The 17,971-nt window shown below is 46.4% G+C and overlaps 1 pseudogene; it reads left to right on the top strand.

Moving 5' to 3' along the window:
• Positions 1-15,908: 15,908 nt before the first annotated feature.
• LOC140198406 (modulator of apoptosis 1-like) lies at positions 15,909-17,362 on the top strand (annotated as a pseudogene).
• Positions 17,363-17,971: the final 609 nt, after the last annotated feature.

Here is a 17,971-nt window from a genome sequence, read left to right as displayed (position 1 = left end):
TAGAAGATGACAAACTGTTGAAATAGAATTACAAATAAATAGCTATAAATAACGAGAGCATGAAACAACAAGATAGAGTCCTTAAAGTGAGATCATTGGTTGTGGGAACATCTTGTTCAAGAGCCGGATGGTTGAGGGGCAGTAACTGTTCTTGAACCTGGTGGTGTGAGTCCTGAGGCTCCTGAACCTTGTGAGAAGTGAGAAGAGAGCATGGCCTAGGTCATGAGGATCTTTGATGATAGATGCTGCTTTCCGGCAACAGCATTTCATGTAGATGTGCCGAATGGTTGGGAGGGCTTTATCCTGTTATGTACCAGGCTGAATCCACTAACTTTTGTAGGATTTTCTGTGCAAGGGCATTCTGTTCCCATAGCAGGCCATAACACAGACAGTCAATGCACTTTCCACTTCACATCTATAGAAGTTTGTCAAGAATTTTGATCTCTTGCTGAATCCACTACCGGAGGAGGAGAAGATGGCGGCGTGACGGCAGCGCACGCGGCCACTTCGGTGATGGTTTCTGTTATCTGTCAAGTAGGGGACAGTGCACAATTCTGATTTGATGGAGACAGGCGTGAGAGCACGGAGGAACATCTGGAAAACTTCTGAAATGCCCGCTTCGCTGCCGCTGCTACTGTGTGGTAACCGGAATCTCCGGAGCAGAAGGCCCCGAAATCCTGGGCTTTGCATGTTTCAGCTGCCGGGGCAAGGTCGAACGCACTCGGCAGAGGATGTCGCTCAGGAGGCTGTATCGGAGAGGCTGGTCAGAAGCTCGAAACTTTCGGATGGATGGACTCAGTGTCGGCTGCGGTCGGCTGCTTCCAAGGCATCAGCAAGTTGGAGGTTTATGGCAGGGAGTTTCTCCCTTTTGCCGCCTGCTATCAGAGACTCGGCAGTCGATCGACTCGGGACTTTTGAGACTTGTTTTTACCGTGCCCATGGTTTGTTCTTCATCAAATTATGGTATTGCTTTGCACTGCTGTAACTATATGTTATAATTATGTGGTTCTGTCAGTGTTAGTCTTTGGTTTGTCCTGTTTTCTGTGATATCACTCCGGAGAAACATTGTATCATTTCCTAATGCATGTATGCATTTCTAAATGACAATAAAAAGAGGACTTTTCCATTCCCTTGTCCATTCGTCCCCCCCATCCCTCCCCATTGATCTCCCTCCTGGCACTTACCCTTGTAAGCGGAGCAAGTGCTACACATGCCCTTACACTTCCTCCCTCACCACCATTCAGGGCCCCAGACAGTCCTTCCAGGTGAGGCAACACTTCACCTGTGAGTCGGCTGGGGTGATATACTGCGTCCGGTGCTCCCGATGTGGCCTTTTATATATTGGCGAGACCCGACGCAGACTGGGAGACCGTTTTCCTGAACACCTATGCTCTGTGTGCCAGAGAAAGCAGGATCTCCCAGTGGCCACACATTTTAATTCCACATCCCATTCTGACATGTCTATCCACGGCCTCCTCTACTGTAAAGATGAAGCCACACTCAGGTTGGAGGAACAACACCTTATATTCCGTCTGGGTAGCCTCCAACCTGATGGCATGAACATTGACTTCTCTAACTTCCACTAATGCCCCACCTCCCCCTCGTACCCCATCCGTTACTTATTTTTATACACACATTCTTTCTCTCACTCTCCTTTTTCTCCCTCTGTCCCTCTGACAATACCCCTTACCCATCCTCTGGGTTCCCCCCCTTTGTCTTTCTCCCTGGGCCTCCTATCCCATGATCCTCTCGTATCCCCTTTTGCCAATCACCTGTCCAGCTCTTGGCTCCATCCCTCCCCCTCCTGTCTTCTCCTATCATTTTGGATCTCCCCCTCCCCCTCCCCCTCCAACTTTCAAATCTCTTACTAACTCTTCCTTCAGTTAGTCCTGACGAAGGGTCTTGGCCTGAAACGTCGATTGTGCCTCTTCCTAGAGATGCTGCCTGGCCTGCTGCATTCACCAGCAACTTTGATGTGTGTTGCATAAAAAGAGGATTGAGTGTTCTCATAATCTAATCTAATCTCCACAGCTTTCTAAGGAAGTAGAAGTGCTATCATACTTCCTTTGCAGTTACATTTATATGATGTGTCCAGGAGAGGTCCTCTGAGATAGTGACACTCGGGAATTTAAAGTTACTGACCTTCTCTATCTCTGTTCCTCTGAGGAGGACTGGTTCATGGCCCTCTGGCTTCCCTCTCCTGAAGTCTACAAGTAGCTCTTTAGTCTTGCTGACACTGCTCAGGCAAATTTTCAATCTCCTTCCTGTATGCTGATTCATCACCACCTTTGGTACGGCCTACAACAGTGGTGTTAGCAGCAAACTTGAATACGGTCCTTGAATTCGCACCTTGTGCCAATAGTGGGAATAGTTGATTTCAAACCACGAGAAACTCCTAAATTTGACACATCAAAACTTGAAATGAGGTAGGACAATTTAATACCTGACTCTCAAGGCCTTCTCCTAAATAAGGCCAAGATGCAAATGAAAAGTGAATAACCGTGAAAAGTGCCAGACTACCTGGTGCGGTTAAGTGTTCAAACCTTTCTACTTCAGTTTCTTATTCCAGCGGGCCAGTCTAGATAGCTAACTTATCATTTGAATCAGTTGTTCTTTCCTTAATGTTGTCACATCAATAACCTTGCACTCAATGTCAGCAAGACCAAGGGATTGATTGTGGGCTTCAGGAAGAAGAAGTCAGGAGAACTCTCACCAGTCCTCATTTAGCAGTGGAATGGGTGAGCACATTCAAGTTTGTGGACGTCAACATCTCTGAGAATCTCTCCTGTGCCCAACATATTGATGCAATCATGATAAAGGCATGAGGACGGCTATAATTCATTACGAGCTTGGGGAGATTTGGTATGTCACCAAATTTCTACACATGTACGGCGGCGAGCATTCTGACCTGTGGCATTACAGCTTGATGTGAAGGCCTCAACGCACAGGATTAAAACAGGTTGCTGAAAGTTGTAGACTCAGCCAGCTCCATCACAGGCACATGTCTTCCAACCATCAAAGATGTCTTCAAAAGGCGGTGACTCAGGAAGACGTATCTATCACGAAAGACCCTCGCCACATGCTCTCATCTCATTTCTGCCGTCAGGGAGGAGGTACAGGAGACTGAACACATATTCAATGCTTTAGAAGCAACTACTTCCCCTATATCATCAGATTTCTGAATGGACCACGAACACCACGTCGCTGTCCTGTTTCACACTGTTTATTTATTTTGTATTGTAATTTGTTATATCTTGCACTCTGCTGCTGCCTCAAAGCAACAAATTTCACGACATGCAAGTGATAATAAAGATGATTCTGATGTTATGCACAAGGTATTTCATATGGGCTCTGCTGCACTGGAAGGGCGGTGATAGATCAGTGATCTAATTCATTCTCTGACCTGGAACAGAGCAGCAATGATTTACCTAGTTCCCAGTCTGCTTGAGATCTCATCTCACAGTATGCATTGTATAGGACACACATCTTTCTGACATTACTTTGACCTAGATGTGCGTGTGGATTTTAAAGGCTGCATTAAAGTAGTAGTTTCAGAGCAGCGGCTGAAAGACAGAAAACAATGTGACAGAGGTTTAAATGAGAAAACAAGGGCATAGAGGCATTGAGTTATACAGTACACAAACAGGCTCTTGGGCTCAATTCGCCCATGCCGAATAAGCTGGCTACCTGAACTAATCCTGTTTCTTCACATTTTTTTTAGATTATGAAGACACGTAGTCCCTTTTTATTGTCATTTAGTAATGCATGCATTAAGAAATGATACATTATTTCCTCCGGATAATATCACAAAACGCAGGACAAACCAAGACTGAAAAGACTGAAAAAACTGACAAAACCACATAATTATACATATAGTTACAACAGTGCGCAATACCATAACTTGATGAAGAAAGTCCGTGAGCACTTAAAGTTCAAAGTTTCTCAAACGTCCCACAACTCACGCAGATGGGAGAAGGAAGAACTCTCCCTGCCATGCCGACCACAATCCGACTCGGAGTCATCTGAAAACTTCGATCTCTGATCAGCTCTCCGACACTGAGTACTGGGCGCCATCTCTATCCGAGCAATTTGACCTCCTTCTCAGTCGCAAAAAGCAGGCAAGGCCGGGGATTTTGAGGCCTACCCTCCGAAAGATTCCCGACCACACAATAATGACAGAAGTGGGCAGGCGTTTCAGAAATTTCTCCAGATGTTCCTCTGTGATTTCACATCCATTCTCCAACAAATCCAAATTGTCCACGGCCCCTATTTAACAGATACGACATCATTTTTCACTGGAGAACTGTGCACACACGGTGCGCTGCCATCTTCTCCTCCCGCCTGTCATTTGGCTCTGACCCCTCTAAATCTTTTCCTGTTTGCAAACCTGTTTAAATATCTTTTAAATTTTGTAATTCTATCCGCCGCTATCATTTCCTCTGTCAGTTTGTACCATATACCAACCACCCTCTGCAGAAAAAGTTGTCTTCAGGTTCCTTTTAAATGTTTCCCCCTCACCTTTAATCTATGCCCTCCAAGTTTATACCCCAACCCATCCTGGGAAATAGACAGCGACCATTCACTTTATCTATGGCCCTCTATAAAGTCCTTGCTTGGTCTCCTCTGATTCAGGAAAAAACCAATGTCTGGGAAGACAAATATCAGGGTGGTATACTGCATACATACTTTGATAATAAATATACTTCCTATCTTTGAATCTCTGAATTTTCTTGCACTCTTTCCAACGTAATGAATCTTTTCCATATCCAGGTGACTGAAACTGCATCCTAAATGCAGTCTCTTAAATGTCTTAATCAAGATGGCGCAGGCAACCTATGGCAAAGTTTTGCAGGCAGCTCAAAGAGCTACTAGATCGTCTACTGGATATACTTCTGAACTACAAACACTGCAATCTGCAGCTTGTTGTTTCCCTTTAAGAAATGTACATTTGAACGTTATCAATGACCTAGTGATTTTACAATCTCTTGAAGAATTCGGGGGGTTAGTATCTCGAGACTGCAGTTAAAGCTATCGCCTGGACAGGTATTGCTGGGGGCGGATGATTCATCGAGGCTTGAGATTGGAAAAGGTACCCATGCTCAGCTCCATTACTCCATACTGATTAAAGTGTCGAGCAAAGTTAAAGCAGAACAGAAAACAAACCTGTGCTTTTCTCCATGTCAGCCAAGATCTTCCACCTGACACGTCCTGTCTGCCTACGTTGGACCCACCTCCCTCTTCTCGCTACTACCTTCAGGAGTCTTGGGTCTCACACCACCAGGTTCGAGAGCAGCTTTTGCCCTGCAGCCATAGTCATAGTCATAGACATAGTCATACTTTATTGATCTCAGGGGAAATTGGTTTTCATTACAGTTGCACCATAAATAATTAAATAGTAATAAAACCATAAATAGTTAAATAGTAATATGTAAATTATGCCAGGAAATAAGTCCAGGACCAGCCTATTGGCTCAAGGTGTCTGACCCTCCAAGGGAGGAATTGTAAAGTTTGATGGCCACAGGCAGGAATGACTTCCTATGACGCTCAGTGTTGTATCTCGGAGGAATGAGTCTCTGGCTGAATGTACTCCTGTGCCCAACCAGTACATTATGTATTGGATGGGAGACATTGTCCAAGATGGCATGCAACTTGGACAGCATCCTCTTTTCAGACACCACCGTCAGAGAGTCCAGTTCCATCCCTACAACATCACTGGCCTTACGAATGAGTTTGTTGATTCTGTTGGTGTCTGCCATCCTCAGCCTGCTGCCCCAGCACACAACAGCAAACATGATAGCACTGGCCACCACAGACTCGTAGAACATCCTCAGCATCGTCCGGCAGATGTTAAAGGACCTCAGTCTCCTCAGGAAATAGAGATGGCTCTGACCCTTCTTGTAGACAGCCCCAGTGTTCTTTGACCAGTCCAGTTGATTGTCAATTCGTATCCCCAGGTATTTGTAATCCTCCACCATGTCCACACTGACCTGCTGGATGGAAACAGAGGTCACCGGTACCTCAGCTCTCCTCAGGTCTACCACCAGCTCCTTAGTCTTTTTCACATTAAGCTGCAGATAATTCTGCTCACACCATGTGACAAAGTTTCCTACTGTAGCCCTGTACTCAGCCTCATCTCCCTTGCTGATGCATCCAACTATGGCAGAGTCATCAGAAAACTTCTGAAGATGACAAGACTCTGTGCAGTAGTTGAAGTCTGAAGTGTAAATGGTGAAGAGAAAGGGAGACAAGACAGTCCCCTGTGGAGCCCCAGTGCTGCTGATCACTCTGTCGGACACACAGTGTTGCAAGCATACGTACTGTGGTCTGCCAGTCAGGTAATCAAGAATCCATGACACCAGGGGAGCATCCACCTGCATTGCTGTCAGCTTCTCCCCCAGCAGAGCAGGGCGGATGGTGTTGAACGCACTGGAGAAGTCAAAATACATGACCCTCACAGTGCTCGCTGGCTTGTCCATGTGGGCGTAGACACAGTTCAGCAGGTAGACGATGGCATCCTCAACTCCTAGTCGGGGCTGGTAGGCGAACTGGAGGGGATCAAAGTGTGGCCTGACCATAGGCTGGAGCAGCTCCAGAACAAGTCTCTCCAGGGTCTTCATGATGTGGGAGGTCAATGCCACCGGTCTGTAGTCATTGAGGCTGCTGGGGCGCGGCGTCTTCGGCACAGGGACGAGACAGGACATCTTCCACAGTACAGGAACCCTCCGGATCCTCAAGCTCATGTTGAATACATGGCGAAGTACTCCACATAGCTGAGGGGCACAGGCTTTGAGCACCCTGGTACTGACACCATCCGGTCCTGCAGCCTTGCTTGGGTTGAGACGTTTCAGCTGTCATCTCACCTGCTCAGCCGTGAAGCCCACCATGGTGGTTTCGTGTGGGGAAGGGGTATAGTCATGAGAGCAGGGTGGGGGACTGTGAGGAGGGGTAGGAGGGGAGAGTGGAATATGTGTTGGTTGGGAGCCGACAACAGATGACTCATGTGGGGGATGGGCAGGGGCCACAATGTCAAATCTGTTAAAGAGCAGGTTAAGTTCATTGTCCCTGTCCGCACTGCTTTCAGCTCCTCTGTTGCTACTTTGCCAGAACCCAGTGATGGTCCTCATCCCCCTCCAGACCTCTCTCATGTTGTTCTGCTGGAGTTTCCACACAAGCTTCCTCCTGTACCTGTCTTTAGCCTCCCTGATCCTGGCTTTCAGGTCCCTCTGTATTGCCCTCAGCTCCTCCCTATTTCCTTCTCTAAACGCCCTCTTTTTAGCGTTCAGGATGTCCTTAATGTCCTTTGTTACCCATGGTTTATTATTTGAATAACAGTTCTTGTCAGAACATTGCAGTCCACACAGAAGCTGATGTAATCAGTGATAGGGCTCCTGGTCCAGCTTTACTCGCCTCAGCATTGAACTAGCTCGGCAGCCTGTAAACTCACTCTTAAGACTCATGTTCTGTGTATTATTTGATTACTTTTTTTTTACTACTTGCATGCTTTGTCCTTGTTTGCACATTGGATGTATGTCAGTATTTGTTGTGTGTAGTTTTTCATCGATTCTATTGTGTTTCTTTCTTTTTAATTCAAATTTTTTTATTATTATTTACTCTTATTTTACAAAGCAGCGCAGCATATCACAGAGCAGATACAGTACAGCATATCTTCACAGCCATCCCATGACAGGAAAACAAATAAAACTTAGAGGCAGAAAGAAGTTCTAATTTAAGTTTAAATTAACATACAACCAAAACTGATCCCACACGTCTTGCACTTTTCGTTCACTGTTAATTCTTCCCAACATGTGTTCATATGATAAAATCTGAATCATTTCCTCAGCCCATTCCTTCACAGTGGGACATCTGGGTTTTTTCCAGTTTTGCAATATAATTCTTGCAACTCTGATGAGACCCATTTTTAAGATAGTAAATTTGTCATTGTTTACATTAGGTATCATTGTCCTATTGCCCAAGAGATAAAGCCATGGGCAAATTGTGTTTCTTTCCTTTGTGGCTGCCAGCAAGAAGATGAATCTCAAGGTTGTATAGGGCATACATACTTTGTACTTTGAGCTGTTCAGAACTGGAACATGATACCCTAATGTGATGAGAGTCCTTAACGAGAATTGGACCCAGATGCTGGAGTATCAATGACAAGGCTCGAGACGTGGTTTCAAACTGGATCAAGAATCTGAGCACAAAACTGAGACTCAACTAAATCACAAGTCGGCTTACAACTGAGCACCGAACCTCAGTTCAGGTGCTCCTTAAGTGTACAATTCTTGGTGCCCAAAACATGATTGCCAATTAGCGGAACTGTCCTGAATCTTTAAAGGGGCTGTCCCAGCTAGCCATACTCCCGGGCATTAGAGCTTCTAAGCTGTGGAAGCTGGTGCAGATGGGTGCATGTCATAACAGGACCCCCTCCCCTATGGCTGACTCCTGACAGCCCTGGCTGCTTGGAGAGATGATGATTGTAGTCATGAATGAGAGCTAGATCCAAGATGTCTCTTCCAGGCATCCAGCACCTTTTTTCCGGTCCGAATCCTTCCCATCCATGAGATATTGCTGAACAGTATGTGAGTCCAAAATTCTTCACACGGTGAAAACCTGTTCCCAACCCACAAACCTAGGTGACAGTGGGGCTGATGGCGGTGGGGCTAATGGGCTGGTGGTCACAGGTTTTAATTTGGAAATGTGGAAAGAAAAGCTTACAAAAAATTCAAGGAACTACGTACTGTTAGAGCTCTAGAAAATTACAAGGGTGCCAGGAAAGGCCTCAAGAATGAAAATAGGAGAGCTAGAAGGAGCCATGAGAAGAACTTGGCGAGCAGGATTAAGAAAAATCCCAAGGTATTCTACAAGTATGTGAAGAACAGGAAGGTGAGCCGTGTGAGAATAGAACCAATCAGGTACAATAGTGGAAACATGTGCATGGAGCCGGAGGAGGTAGCGAAAGTACTTAATGAATACTTTGCTTCAGTGTTCACCAGGGAGATGACTTACAGTGGACTGAAATGTTTGAGCATATAGACATTAAGAAAGAGGATGTGCTGGAGCTTTTGAAAAGCATTAAGTTAGATAAGTCACCAGGACTAGATGAGATATATCCCAGGCTATGGTGGGAAGTGAAGCAAGAGATTACTGAGCCTCTGGCAATGATCCTTGCATCATCAATAGCGAGGGGAGAAGTACCAAAGGATTGGAAGGTTGCAAATGTTGTTCCCTTGTTCAAGAAAGGGAGTAGAGATATCCCAAGAAATTATAGACCAATGAGTCTTACTTCAGTGGTGGGCAAGTTGTTGGAGAAGATCCTGAGAGGCAGGATTTATGAGCATTTGGAAAGACTTAATCTGATTAGGGATAGTCAGCATGACTTTGTCAAGGGCAGGTTGTGCCTTTCAAGCTTAATTAAATTCTTTGAGGAGGTAAAAAAACACATTGATAAAGGTAGAGCAGTGGATGTAGTGTATATGGATTTCAGTAAGACACTTGATAAGGTTCCCCATGAAAGGCACATTCAGAAAGTAATGAGGTATGGGATCCAAGGGGACCTTGCTTTGTGGATCAAGAATTGGCTTACCCACAGAGGGTTTTTAGAGGTTTCAACGGGATATCGTTAGGATGGAGAACTGGGCTGGGAAGTGGCGGATGGAGTTCAACCCAGATAAGTGTGAAGTGGTTCATTTTGGTAGATCAAATTTGAAGACAGAATATAATATTAATGGTAAGACTCTTGGCATTGTGAAGGATCAGTGAGATCTTGGGATTCGTGTCCATAGGACATCCAAAGCTGCTGTACAGATTGACGGTGTTGTTAAGAAGGCGTGTGATGTGATGGCCTTTATCAACTGTGGAATTGATTTCAAGAGCCATGAGGTAATGTTGTAGCTATATAAGACTTTAGTTAGACCCCACTTGGAATACTGTGTTCAGGTCTGGTCACCTCACTACAAGAAGGATGTGGATACTATAGAGAGAGTGCAGAGGAGATTTACAAGTATGTTGCCTGAACTAGAGAACATGCCTTATGAGAATAGGCTGAGTGAACTTGGCCTTTTCTCCTTGGAGCAACAGGGGATGAGAGGTGACCTGATAAAGGTATATAAGATGATGAGAGGCATTGATCATATGGATAGCTGGAGACTTTTTTCCTAGGGCTGAAATGGCTAACATGAGGGGGCATAGTTTTAAGGTGCTTGGAAGTAGGTACAAGGGGGACGTCAAAGGTAAGTTTTTTTCACACAGAGAGTGGTGGGTGTGTGGAATGCACTGCCAGCGACAGTGGTGGAGGCATTTACAATAGGGTCTTTTAAGTGACTCTTAAATAGATACATGGAGCTTAGAAAAATAGAGGGCTATGTGGTAGGGTAATTCTAGGCTGTTTCTAGAGTAGGGTGCATGGTCAGCACAACATTGTGGGCCGAAAAGCCTGTAATGTCCTGTAGATTTCTATGATTCTATGATTCATAGTGCTTCTCCCTTTGCCTGAAAGCAAGTATAATTGACCCCGTGGAGGACACATATCTGGCAGTAGATCTATTGCACAGTCAATGCAGTTGAAGAGCAAGGTCTTGCCCTCACTGAAGACCTCTTCCAATTCCTTGTAAATGGAAGAGATTTCTAGCAGTTTGGATGCTACAAATACCCCCTACCCTTCCTCTGAGGATGACTTCTGAGACTCCGTTGATAGTGCGGGTGCCTCAGCAGAACCCAGAGTCTCCCCCGTAAGTCCATAAGAGTCTTTAGTGAAAACAGAAGCCAAATCACAGTCCAAATGCTCGTCCATCTCCTCAGGCATCAGCAGCAAGGTGTGACAAATGGTCCCTGTGCTCCTGAGACGAGATTCCAAGGATCTCCATCTTGGACCCTTCCCCTTAGACAGGACCTGGCAACTGGAGCCCTTTGGCTTAGCTGCTAGGGTTCTGTACTACATAGGCACATCCTTGGTTTGCTCCTGAAGAAGAGAACCACTTCCAGCGCACCACTGTTGGGCTGGTCATAGTCCAAGGTTGGGGAGTGAAACAAAGAGATGATGAGTCTGCGCTCAGGCTAGCCCTCCTTGATCTCATGACGTAGTCCCACTTACACTCTGCCAGATGATAATCGCAACAGATGGTCTGGTCAATGAGAACTTCTAGGTTCTTTGCTAGCTCTCCCAAGACAATGGCATCCCTCAATTCATCTCAGAGTCCGTGGTGGCATAGCTTGGCAAAGGCATCCCTGTTCCATTCACTCTCCTATGCCAAGGTCCAAAATTCAATCATGTAGTCAACCTCTGACCATCACACCCGCCTCCCCCCCCCCCCCGTTGAACCTTCATCAGGTGGTCTGAGGCTCAGCTGGCTCTGGCGGGGTGATGAAACGCCTCCTTCAGGGCAGCCGTGAATTTCTCTGAGTCCGAGCACATCTCCGACCTGCATTCCCAATGCGCAGTGGCTGGGCCAGGACTCCTCCAGTCTGAAGAGACAGAATGAAGGCCACCTTTCCGTGCTGCAATGGGAACCAATCTCAAACACTAATAAGCATTGGATGAGGAAGCTGCGGCAAGAACCTGGGTCACCATTGAATCTCTCCAAGGTTGGAAGACATACTGGCTCCGGAGATGGACCGACTGGTTCTCCCAAGCGACTCTGGCCTCCTCCTTGCAAAAGTTGACCCATAGCTACCTGGAGGCCATGTATCTCTAGGCTCAGTGAGGAAATATCTTCACTGTGGCTGGTCACAGTGGGCGAAAGATTCTGATACCCCACTGGGATCATACTGTCTCAATCGTACTGTGACGAGAATGGCTTGGACCCAGATGCTAGAGTATCCGTGGCAAGGATTGAGCACGGTTTCAAACTGGATAGAGAATCTGAGCACAAAACAAACACGAGATGAATTCACGAGTCAGCTTACGACTGAGCACCGAACCTCAGTTCAGATGCTCCTTAAGTGCTCAATCCTTGGCGCCCAAAACATGATTGCCAATTAGCGGGACTGTCCTGAATCTTTAGGGGGCTACACCAGCTATCCATACTCCAGGCAGTTAGAACATCTGAAACTCGGAAGCTGACGCGGATGGGTGCATGTCATAATACCTAACTTTTGTTCTCAATACTATTACTGATGAAAGCAAGCATTCTGAATAACTTCTTCACCACCCTGTCTGCCACTGTCCCTGCTTTGAAGGAACTATTTACCTCTAACCCTAGCTTTCTCTTTTCCACAAACACAAGCCTCCAATCCATGAACTTTGTTTATACTTCTCACTGACTCAGTAAAGCAACCAACATAATCAAAGACCCCCCAGCCACCCCAAGCATTCTCGCTTCTCCTCTCTCCACCGGGCAGGCTGCAATTATCACGAGTAGTCACTTGTTTGGCTGAGTCAACACAAGGCTTAAAAAGAGCTCGGTGTTTTTCAAAACTTTCCAGCAGGCTGCAATCATAACAGTCCCTTGTGCACTTGGCAAAGGCCAATGAAAAGCAGCGAGGGATGAGCAGATCAGCCATCACAGGAGCGGCCATTGCTGGAGTGGGTAGTTTCAGAGTGGTCAGGCTTTGGCTCAACAGGCTTGAGTGAGAACAGTCTCAGGCAAGAAGAGGCAGTGGCTGTAAGTTTCCAGGAAGGGTTTTTTTCCTCTTTCTTTGTCTATTAGTACATAGCTAGTGCGATGAGAATGGGTCCAGGGCTAGTGGCATGTTCTTTGTGTGAGATATGGGAATTCGGGGAGAACTCTATTCTCCCTGATAACTATATCTGCATGAGTGTATTAGGCTGCAGCTCCTTAGAGACCATATAAGTAAGTCGAGCTGCAGCTCAGTGTTCTTTGCTCATAAAGGAGAATGAGGAGGTGATAGACAGAAGCTACAGGGAGGTGGTCCCCCTAAGTTCAGAACCAGAATCAGAATCAGGTTTAATATCATTGGCATGTGTCGTAATATTTGTTAGCTTAGCGGCAGCAGTGCAGTGCCATACATGATCATATAGGGAAGAAAATAAAATAAATAAGTAAATCAATTACAGTAAGTATATATACGAGGGCTGATTGATAAGTTTGTGGCCTGAGGTAGAAAGAGTCAATTTCAGAAAACCTAGCACATTTATTTTTCAACATAGTCCCCTCCTACATTTACACACTCAGTCCAGCGGTCGTGGAGCATACGGATCTTGGACCTCCAGAAAGTGTCCACAGATGGGCGAGTGATAAGTTTGTGGCCTAAGGTAGAAGGAGATGAGTTATACAGCTCTCGTTACATGCACATGTAGGTCAACCCTTTGAGTGATTATGCAGAAAGTTTGAAGTTAGTAACTCATCAACTTCTATCTTAGGCCACGAACTTATCAATCACCTCTGCTGTAGACACTTTCTGGAGGTCCAAGATCTGTATGCTCCACGACCGCTGGACTAAGTGTGTAAATGTAGGAGGGAACTATGTTGAAAAATAAATATGCTAGGTTTTCTAAAATTGACTCCTTCTACCTTAGGCCACGAACTTATCAATCACCCCTCGTATGTATATTAAATCATTAAATTAAAAATAGTTGCAAAAATAGAAATAATAAAAGTGAGGTAGTGTTCGCAGGTGTAATATCCATTCAGGATTCGGTGGCAGAAGGGAAGAAGCTGTTCCTGAATCGCTAAGTGTGTGCCTTCAGGCTTCTGTACCTCCTTCCTGAGGCCAGACAGGAAATTCCATGGACACTATTGAGACATCTGGATTATATTTTGCTTCCCAGGTTCTAGGGTCTGAGATGTCTCAGATCATGTCCACAGCATTCTAAAGGGAGAGGGTGAGCAGCCGGAAGTTGTGGTACATATTTGCACCAACAACATAGGTAGGAAAAGGAAGGAGGCCCTGAAGAGGGAATATTGAGAATTAAGCAGCAAACTGAAAAGCAAGACCTCCAGGGTAGTAAATTCTAGATTGCTGCCTGTGCCACTCAGCAGTATGAGTAAGAATAAGATGATCTGGCAAATGAATGGGTGGCCGAGGAATTAGTGCTGGGACAGGGTTTCAAATTTCCGGGGAAGGTATGACCTGAAAAAAAATAATGAGCTACAGCTAAACACGGGGGATGGGGTGGAGAGTACATGCCAATATCCTTGCGGGAAGGTTGGGAAGAGTTTAAGCTAAAACTGAGTGGTAGGGCTGAGGTTAGGGTGGTTGGTATACAAGTAGATGCAATGTGTTGTGAGACTCTGAGGAAGGACAGGCAGATGACAGAACAAAATTGCACTCAGTGGAATAAGTTGAAGTGTAATACAGGGTCAAAATCAAAAAGGGTAATGAATGACGAAGGTGTTATATTTGAATCCACGCAGTATACAAAATAATGTAGATGGTCGTGTAGAACAGTTAGGGATGGGCAGGTATTACATTGTGGGCATCACTGAGCCATAGCTGAAAGAAGATCATAGTTGGGAGGATACACGTTGTATCAAAAGGACAGGTGAGGAGGCAGAGTGGATGGGATAGTTCTGTTGCTTATAGAAAGAAAATAAAACCCTTAGAAGAGGTGACTTGGGATTGGAGGATCTCAAATCCTTGTGGGTAGACTTAAGAAACTGCAAGGCTAAAAAGACTCTGATGAGATTTCAATACAGGCCTCTAAGCAGTAGCCATGATGTTGGGTATAAATTAGAATGGGAGATAGAAAAGGCATGTAAAAAGGGCAAAGTTAAGATAATCATGAGAGATTTCAATATTCAAGTGGATTGGGAAAATCAGGTTGGTGCTAGATTCCAAAAGAGGGAACTTGTAGAATGCCTTTTAGAGCAGTTTGTGGTTGAGCTCACTTGGGGAAAGATGATTCTAGATTGGGTATTGTGTAATGAACCAGATTTGATTAGGGAGCTTGAGGTACAGGAACCCTTGGGAAAGAGTGATCATGATATGATAAAATTCAGCCTGCAGTTTAAAAGGCAGAAGCCAAAGTTAGATGTATCAGTATTACAGTGGACTAATGGGAATTACAGATGCATGAGCGAGGAGCCGGCCAAAATTGATTGGAAAAGTTTCACTAGCAGCAATGACAGCAGAACAGCATTGGCTGGAGTTACTGGAAGCAATTCAGAAGGCACAGGATAGATACATGGGAAAAAAAGTATTCTAAAGGGAGGATGATGCAAACATGGCTGACATGAGATGTCAAAGACAGCATTAAAGCAAAAGGGAGGGCATATAATATTGCAAAAATTAGAAACATATGTAAGGGGTTTCTTCTTTTATGTTACTGCTAAGGCTAATAAAATGGCTTCTTTGTTATATTATAATAAAAATGGCTTTTCTGTAATAATAACTGCGATGTAAGGAGTTCTCTCTCTCTCTCTCTGCTTGTTTGGGTTATATTATTGATAAGAGAGCTAACGAACCAATGAGTGTCCATGTTATTCATTTTGTGGGTGGTATTCTGTCTCGTATAGCTGGGAACTGTGTGGTTTGGCGGGCTTTTTGGGAGGAGACCCAAAGAGGAAGGACGTGCTGGACGCGCTCTGGTCGACCACCGTGGTTGGTCCCGAGCGGAGAGTCGAGGGGGTCGGAGGAGATCGCATGCTGGAAAGAGGACCCAGTTAATCAAGCTCCAACGGTTGTGCATGAAGTGGTTGAACTCTGATAAGTTTGGCACCTTTTACTTTCCCTTTTATCTTGTATCTCTATTAATTACATAGTTCCAGTAAGAATTATAAAGTGTAATCTGTAAATCGTACATTGTGTGCTGTCTGATATTTGATGTATGAGTTTGTACCAGGTGGCATTACACAGCAACTACACAACCGTGAGACACGGTTTGGCGGGTGAACGGGGTTTCCCCTAGATACACACGAGCCGATAGTCTTGAGCATTACGTTTGTGGGGGCCATCGTCTGGGGTTGAATTCTGTGTAAGCTGTATAAATTGCCACATTAAGTAGAGCGGAGATGGACCGGGATAAGGTTGTAAGCTGGTGTGAGTTCGAGGACATACCAGTTAATCATGCGAGCGTGTTAAGTGGGGTGGACTTCCGCACTTCGGAAGAAGTGCTAGTGCGAGGGTTGAGTCTAATTAAAGCTATCGGCAAGGTAGAACTGATAGCTAGAAAGTGCGGTAAAGAAGTGGAATCCAGCTGGGTGTTGGTTCGTACGAGTGCTGACGTCATGACGTTGGAACTGCCAGCGACGTTCAGTGTCCAGGGGGAGGTGGGCCCGAAGGGCCTCCATACCCTCCCGGAGGACGAATGTGAGGAGACACCGGAGGAAGAATTTGATGAGACACCAGGGGAGGTGCCAGTAGCCAGAGGTGGAGGGTTGAAGGAATTTGCGAGGGAATGAGTTCTCGGTGTAATGAGGAAGGAGGGACAAGAGGAGTCAGAGTGGAAAGGATTGGTCAGGCACCGTCCCCCAGCTAGAGGTGAGACCTCCAAGTTGGCAGCCGCCATTACCTCCTTGGCGAGAAGGGCCGAGGGGCCCCGCCTGAAGCTGAGAATTTTCCAGGAGCCACGCCCACCCTGGAAGGGGAGGACGATTATGAGTCATGGATCAAAAACACGTCCCAGTTGTTAGGGGAGTGTCCAGGCTCGGATGAGGAAAAGAGACAGTGATTGGTAGAAAGTTTGCAGGGAATGGTGGCTGGTGTCGTCCGGGGGCTGAAAGCTGAACAGCCCTCGGATTCCCTAACGGAGTATCTGGAAGCTTTGGAGGGTGCGTTTGGATTGATGGGAGGTTCCTGGGAGCACTTAATGGAGTTTCAAAACATGCCGCAGGGAAGAGGGGAAAAGCTCTCAGGATACATTTTTCAGCTGGAGATAATGCTTAATGGGTTGCAGCACCGATGGGTAGTGAAGGCAGACGAGGTGGCGAAGTTGAGGATGAATCAGATATCTAGGGGTTCCCTGGGGGAGGACAAGGTGGCTTGGAGTTTTTGGCAGTCCTATAAAAGGAGCCCCCTTCCATCGTTTGGTCAGCTGATTAGAGAGGTGCGGGAGGATGAGAGCGCGTTGGGCCGGAAAGAGGACTCTGGCCACCGGGAACGATCCTCAGCAGTACAGAAGGTGGTGGCAGGGTTGAGAACCGAGCGACCCAAGGGGTCCAACGTGGGTAGGGACCCCTCGCATGAGTGGATTGACAGGGAGAACACTCCCTTCAGGGGGCGGGCCACGCAGTGGGCTGGGAGTGGTGGACGTCCTGGGAGGAGAGGGGTGACGGGTAGCGTGTGCTATAACTGTGGGAAGGAGGGGCATTTTCAGCAGGAATGTGAGCAGCAGGAGGTGCGCTACAGCTGTGGGAAAGAGGGACACTTCCGGAGGGATTGTGAGAAACATGATGCTCTGCGGAGGGCAAGCCCCCAGGTGACTAAGAAGGGGGAGGTGTCGGGAAACTTAGGAGAGACTCAGTGAGGGAATGGACTGGAGTCTCTGGAGGAACACGTTCCCCGAAATCTGCCATGGGACCCCCGCAAACCCAAGCCTTTATTCCGGACGGATTAGTGGAACCCCGCTCCAACATGTCCCTATGGATAGAGGGAATCTTTGCAAGGGCCATCCTTGACATCGGGTCACAGGTCACCTTATTGTACCAGTCGTTCTACAACAAATATCTAAAGCATTTGCCAGTCACCCCATTTAATGCCCTGGAGATCTGGGGCATAAGAGATGGTGATTACCCGTACGATGGGTACCTGTCAGTGAGATTGGAATTCTCGGAGGGCGATGTGGGAGTATCTGAAGCCCTTGAGACGTTGGTGTTGGTTTGTCTGGACCCGGTGGAAACAGGTGGCACTGCCCTTCTGATGGGGACTAACTCCCCTCTTGTGCGACGGCTCCTGGGACCCTGTAAGGAGAAGGCGGGGGAGAACTTTCTGGAGACCCTCTCGGTACACCCAGTGTTTCGAGCGGCATTTGAAGAAGCAGGTGACCCCCAGGGGCTGGATCCTGAGTTCAGACGAGGGACGGTGTGGTGTACTCAGGCGAGGCCTAAAGTGATACGGCCAGGGGAGGTGGCACTAG

This window comes from Mobula birostris, chromosome 5, assembly GCF_030028105.1.
Source record: "Mobula birostris isolate sMobBir1 chromosome 5, sMobBir1.hap1, whole genome shotgun sequence".
Classification (NCBI taxonomy): Eukaryota; Metazoa; Chordata; class Chondrichthyes; order Myliobatiformes; family Myliobatidae; genus Mobula; species Mobula birostris.
Note: the sequence above shows the minus strand (reverse complement) of the source record. Positions and strands in the feature narration are given on the sequence as shown.